The 7,131-nt window shown below is 35.7% G+C and overlaps 1 long non-coding RNA gene across 1 annotated transcript in view; it reads left to right on the top strand.

Moving 5' to 3' along the window:
* Window positions 1–4,321, top strand: part of LOC308668517 — a 5,145-nt gene extending 824 nt beyond the window's left edge. Inside the window, exons 2-3 of the long non-coding RNA XR_014026544.1 lie at window positions 3,499–3,734; window positions 4,215–4,321. This is a non-coding gene — a long non-coding RNA (uncharacterized lncRNA). The remainder of the gene's footprint in view (window positions 1–3,498; window positions 3,735–4,214) is intronic.
* Window positions 4,322–7,131: the final 2,810 nt, after the last annotated feature.

Raw genomic sequence — 7,131 nt, 5'->3', positions numbered from 1 at the left:
AAGGCAAATTACAAAGATCTTCCAAGGCCACAAGGGCCATGGCAATGATATGGAGATATCATTAGATGTGGCAGGATTGAAAGGGCTGAGAAATTTACTAGCCCAAGATCACCCAGCTGGCTTTGTACCTAAGGCAGAGCTAGAAGTCACCATCTTCTGGCTGATGCCATCCATACCCACTACACCAAACTTGCTCTCACTATGTATATTAATAGGCAAATTAAACTTAACCTTAAAGTACTTGCAATTAACTTCAACATAGCCATTTTAATTTTCTTTTCAATTAAAAAGATATAAAATAATTCCTTCATAATTTAGATATTTGCTTTTGATTTTCAGCAGTAAGATCTTAAGAGCTTGCTAAGAAAGAAAAGCTAGGCTGTGGCAAATAATCTGGACTCCCTAAATCTCTGAGTAGCTGCTATCTTTAAATAGTCTATCTTTTTTTTTCCTTCAAAAAAGAGGTACTGTAACAAAATAAAAAATAAAATAAAAAGAGGAGATCATAGCCCTCCTTGACGTATTTATTTAATAACAGTTCCTCTGTTGAGGATTATAGAAGAAAATCTGTCATTTAAATGTATACATTCTTCATTTACTATATGTCCTTCATTATAAAAGTGTCCTTTATTGAGAATTAAGATATTGAATACATACTTCGTTTTTGGTACTTGACGAAGTAGCCTGTAGCCCTGTAACCAAGAGCTTCTTAGGCAGACTTTTCTGATCTTCAACAGCATTGGACTAGGATTCTGGTTATAACAATGAGACTTGATACATGTTTTGAAAGCCTTATGAAGGCAAGTTTCCACATGGAGCCACAGGCAGTCTAATTAATTTTTAATGTGAGCTTATGTGATCATAATTTGAATAGTTGTAATATGATATGAATATCTAAGCCACATTTAGAAATCATTTTTTAATAGAAATCTAATTTAAATGGATCAACTGAAGACATTTTATTGCATGAGATGAACCAATCATCTTTTCCTTTACTGAATCTCAATGGCCAGTCTATCTTTCACCAGAACAGTATATACTCACATAATGTGATAACTCATATAAAAGTGTTATCTTTGTAGAAGGTGAGATGAGGAGCTGAAAGGATTTAAAAAATAACAGGACAATTAGGAGGTCTTACTGTTAATTGGAGTATCAGAATGACTTTCTGGTTGTAGTTGGACAGGAAGGCAGGAAGAGAAGGAAAACAGAGAGGATAAAAGGAGAAAGGAAACAAGAAATAGAAAAGGTCAGGAAACATCCATAACAGAAAGTAGACAAAGTAGTGAGTTGAGAAGGTGTCCGGGCAAAGAAAGAGCTGGCAAAGCCTTCGCTGAAACAAGTTGGAGGAGAAAAGTAAAGAGTGTGCAAATTGATTGCTGATGGATGTAGTGATGCTCCAGGACAGAGGAAAATGCAATGGGAGCAAGGCCTTAAGAGGGGAAAGCTTGAGGAATCATGACAGTGGACAATAGATGCCCTATTAAAAATATACTGCTCAAAAAAATAAAGGGAACAGAAGATAAGACATCCTACTATTACATACAGTACATTGTGTTGTTTAAGTGTTCCCTTTATTTTTTTGAGCAGTATATTACACTTGGGAAAAAATGCTGAGAATAACAAGCAAGTGTCTCTAAGGAGGGAAGGAGAGAGAAAGAGAGACAAAAAGAATAAAGTTTAAGAGTAGCACAGGAGAGGTGAAATTATTTATAGCAGAGTTGAGGGAGGAGGAATGATAATGTCAAAGGGAAAGTTCCCAGCCTTGAGAAGATAAAGATGTTAGTGAGAACCTAAGAAAACAGAGAGTTTAAGGGTTTTGAGCTGACTTGAAAGTGGAAATTATTACAATGAATCAAACTGAATAAAACCATAAATATAGAAATAGTGCAAAGAATGATAAGATAATATAAAGATTCATATACTATTGTATATGAAACACAATAGTATTCAGAATAAGGAAAAACGAGAACTCAGGAAAAGCTAAGTTGCTAAGTTTCTTTACACTATTGCTAAGATAAACTATAATAAAAGAGAGGAAAAAATGTCCAAAAATTTACAGAAATAAACTATAATAATATAACAGAAAAACCTATTACTCTATATGCAAGGACCAAACTTTTATGTATATATTTATAATAAAATACTGTTTCCAGGGAAAGTTAAATATATCCTGCCTGAATTTTATCAAGTTAAATACTTTCACTTATGAGTGGGTGGTATAGCCTCTTTTGCAAATGAGACAGAAGACTAATTTTGGAGGCAATAACTGAGATGAGACTAGCCTTGGAGTTCAGAAATAACAGCTAGGAAGCTGCCACTGTTGCATTCTGACTCCAAATTTGTGATCTGAAATTCATGCCTCATTCTGCCTAAATAATAATACTTTCCTTAATAGTCCTTGAACCTTTTACTGCATTGCTTGCAGTAACATCAACTACAGTTAAGTGAATATTTATTGATTATATGCCATCCAATGGATGTTCCCTCTCTATCCAGTTTCTTCAAAGTCCAACTTTTACTTTCATTGAGTATCACAGGAAAAACCATTGCCTGCATGAATTTTATATATATAGATACAGACACATCTTGGCATCTCAATATCTTTTCCAAGATCTTCAATGCTATTCTACCAAATCCTACTACATGGTGTATTTCTTAACTGCTGGTTTCTTTACTGTTGATAGTTAATCCTAAAAACTACTTCAGTATTTATATTGTCGTTTCTAAGACTAGTGATTATATCTATTATTATATATCTATGGTGTTTTTATATTTATATCCAGCCCCATTTTTTAACTGTATTTCTTGACTTTTGTTATAAGAATTTGCAGATCATTTGCATTTTCAACTATCAAAGTAGTGAGATCAGTACAGCATAGGTTAACGTTGTTTCTTCTTCCAATTTCATTCTCATCTTCTTCCAGTTCATATTTCCTCCATATATGTTCCCCATATAGGTGGAATAAATAAGGGAAGGGTATAACAGCTTAATCCTTTGCCACCTGCACCCAGTTTGTTTCTGTTCATACTCTGACCTTCTGATCTGTATAGAGATTTTTCCATAAAGGCAATTAGAGGTTTTCATTAGGATTTCCATTTTCCTAAACATGTTTCACAGCTTCAAATGATTGACACAGGAAAGGTATAAGAAGCACATACTGAGTTCTTTTTGATAGTTTTGGCTTTTTCAATTATTCAGCATGTGTCAGCAATAATATCTCTTGTTCTTTGTTTTTTTTCTAAAGCCAGCATGAACATCTGGTAACCCTCTTTCCACACAGAGCCCTAATCTATGTTGGATAATCCTAGGCATTATTTTGCTAAGATGTGAAATTTAAAGATAACAGTTTGCACACTGTTAAGTCTCCTTTCTTTGGGAATGATATGTGTACTATATAATAGATTGCTCTCTTCCAGACTGTTAGCTACTGCTGTTCTCCATAGCCTGTTTAGAAACTTCAGTGATTTCTCTTATATTGTTTGTTATATTTTTAGATATTCCATCAATTCCTATAGCCTTCCACTTGGTAATGATAGGGATGCTGATCTAACTGTATCTTCTAGTACCACATGTTCTTGTAAGAAGGAAGTATCTTCTAAGGCAGGGGTCCCCAACCCCTGGCCTGTGGTATGCCAGCAACCAGTCCACACACATAATCAAAGCCCCATCGGTGAGATGCAGGCAGCACACGAAACCTCTCTCCACAGAACTGGTTCCAGGTGCCCAAAAGGTAGGGGACCTCTGTTCTAAGGTGTTTTAAATATTGACATTTCTATTGTTGAAATAATATATTTCATCTTTGATCTTTTTTTGTCCAGTAGCATCTTTTTGGCATGCCAGTTCAAGTTTGAAACCCCTTTCTGAGTTTAGACATCTTTGGAAGACATTCCTTATTTTTCCATGACTATTTCCATGTTTACAGATTTTTTAAATATTGCTTCTGATATCTCTGAACAACTCTCTAAAATTCTTTGTTAAGTTCTTTGTTGAGAGCTTTCTCTTTGGCTTGTATTCTTGATCAATTTCACAGCTTTCCTCCCCCATTATCCAGTTTGATTTTTTCTTTTTCTTAATTTTTGACAGTCTCTTTTCACTTTAAAAAATCTTTGATGTCACAGAACTTCCAAGTGATTCACATGTTCTTGAAAATGGTGGATATATGGTCAAGACCATATCATGAAAACTGTTTGGTTTTGTTTTTCTATTTTAGGTCAGCTTGTAACTTCCACACGAGCAAATTCAGGATCAGTTCTACAGTCAGCCTTGGACCACATCTTTGTGTTATGTCTGAGCTCTTCCATCTACTTTTATCAATAATATAGTCAATTTGATTTCTGTGTATTGTACATGATGATGTCCATGCATATAGATGTCATTTTGGCTGTGTTAGCAAAGGACAAATCATTGGATTTAAATAAATATGGGAGAACAGTCTAACTGTTTTGTTGTTTTGTTGTAAATTGGGAGATCACATTATGCCAAAGAATAGGAACATTGAGCAAAGTGAGTATCTACTCTTTTTGCCCTTTTTCATTATCACACATACCCAGCAATTAGGTGTTATCACCAGTGGGGCTCTGGGGGTCCCAGGAATGATGTTTTTACACTCACTATCACACAAACAAGGGGTCCTCTTTGCTCCAGTTCATTGATGGAGTTATTACCTGCAGCTCAAACCTAGAAGTTCATTTCAAGGTATTTCTGCTAATTTTTATTGGAAAATTAGATCCACTCCTTTATCTAAGTAATATCTCTTACAAATAATGGATATGAATGATTGGAAAATACAGTCAGGAAGATATTTTTCCTTCAATCTTCATACCAAAGCCACTTATAAAAATATGGATAATATATTGAACCTTGACTCTTGCCTGACAACTTCTGGTCTTACTTTTACCTCAAGGTGTGGAGGAACATATTCAGATAGCACAAATGGAATACAGAATGACATTTGCCCCTGTGGAATTTCAGTCAAACATAGACAAGTTTCTTTTTTCTCCAAAAGAATGTGGGGGAAAGAATGGTTTATTCCACTGAAATGCTTGCTAGGAAAATCTTTTCTGGGAGATTTTCATGAGCAAGAACAGATGAGTATGGAGTATTGTCACTGTCTTATAGAATTGAATGAATGTAGGCAGAGTAGAGACATTTTAATACTCATATCCAGTGTGGTGGGATTCAGCCAGTTCGCACCGGTTTGGCAGAACCAGTAGCTAATTTTTTGTTGTCAGGGCCCAGAATGGACTTCTGGAAGAGGCATCCACACAGAGAACCGGTTGTTCACATATTTGAATCCCATCACTGCTCATATCTATCACTAAACGAATGCACCTCTTAGCTCTCCTATTTTTCTTCTTCTTGATGATATTTTACTCCTTTCAGAAGTACATAAACAACAACTCTACAAGGCATTTGTTTTTTGTCATTTATATATCAGCAATCCTTAACTTAGCCCTGGACACTTTTTCAGTGGACATTTAATGTTTACATTTGTTAGGGAGAAAGAGTGATGATGCAAAATAAGACTAGTCCTGAGTGGGATGTTTCAGACAATATAGAACATTTCAACTTCTCTTCCACACACAGCAAATACTGAAAGAGGACTGAGTATTGTGACATGGACTTGAATAACTGATTAATGACTTTCATCTGTTCACTAAATGGTCCACTTTCGGAACTCTTTTGGTGAGACAAGGCTAAATCATGCTTTGAGCTTTGTTTCCTTTCTCAGCATTTAACTTCTTTATATATGGCCAGCCATAAGACTTAAATTTGGTCCTGTTTTACTGATAGAATGTTATACTTCTATGCTGGATTCCTCATTATTGGGGCTGAGTTTCAATTATTTGACAATAAATGAAGTGGATACAAGGATAAAATTTGGAGGTGTTAACTTAAATCCTTACTGCTGTTAAGAATAGAAACTTTTATTATGATCTGCCCAGCTCAGAATGAATTGTATGCCACTCTTTATTTATTTGGTATTGGGACAAATTAGATTTTCAAGCAATTTTATCAAATATTGTTCTGTTTATGGTACAAATGTTCAGGCATCATCATCATCATCATCTAGATATTACATTGCATCATTCCATTATTATAGTACATTATTGTGTATGTGTGCATGTATGTATGTTAATAAATTGAAATATACATGCATATATGTTTGTGTATATGTCAATTTATTGATTTGCTGGGCTTATTTATCACTTCAACTGAAACTGATTCCAACTGAAACTGACCGGCTTACACAACACATGCCATGCAGACACACACACACTGAGTTAAAAAGTACAGAACCCAAATACAAACAGCAGCATTGTATAATGTAATACAATACAGTATATTTCCTCATTACAGACTTTGCATAGATCTTTTAGCTTGTTTGTTTTTCATCAGAATTTGAATTGGGTCAGCTTAAATTGCTTCCAAATCATGCTTTTCTTCAATACTTGAAACTCCCAGCAGAATCTAATGAAAGCTGATTCTCACTTTTCTAACAGATATTAAGACCATATACATTATTCACATCGAAGAGGGAAGCTATTCACATCAAAGAAGATTTTATATGAATTAAATTAAAAATTCACTCTGGCTTGAACTTTCTTAAGCAAAAAGTGGAGTGATAATCAGATTAAGATTTGTTGTTGTTAGCTGCGAAGTCGTGTCCGACCCATCGCGACCCTATGGACAACATTCCTCCAGGCCTTCCTGTCTTCTACCATCTTCTGGAGTCCATTTATGCTCACACCTACTGCTTCAGTGACTCCATCCAGCCACCTCATTCTCTGTCGTCCCCTTCTTCTATTGCCCTCGATCTTTCCCAGCATTAGGCTCTTCTCCAGTGAGTCCTTCCTTCTCATTAGGTGGCCAAAGTATTTGAGTTTTAGCTTCAGGATCTGGCCTTCTAAAGAGCAGTCAGGATTGATCTCCTCTAGGACTGACCGGTTTGATCGCCTTGCGGTCCAAGGGACTCGCAGGAGTCTTCTCCAGCACCATAGTTCAAAGGCCTCAATTCTTTGGCGCTCAGCCTTTCTTATGGTCCAACTTTCACTGCCATACATTGCAACTGGGAAGACCATAGCCTTGACTATACGCACTTTTGTTGACAGGGTGATGTCTCTGCT

Source organism: Vipera berus (genome assembly GCF_964194415.1).
Source record: "Vipera berus genome assembly, chromosome: 5".
Taxonomy (NCBI): domain Eukaryota; kingdom Metazoa; phylum Chordata; class Lepidosauria; order Squamata; family Viperidae; genus Vipera; species Vipera berus.
The sequence above is the reverse complement of the archived record's forward strand: the minus strand, read 5'-3'. Positions and strand labels throughout refer to the sequence as shown.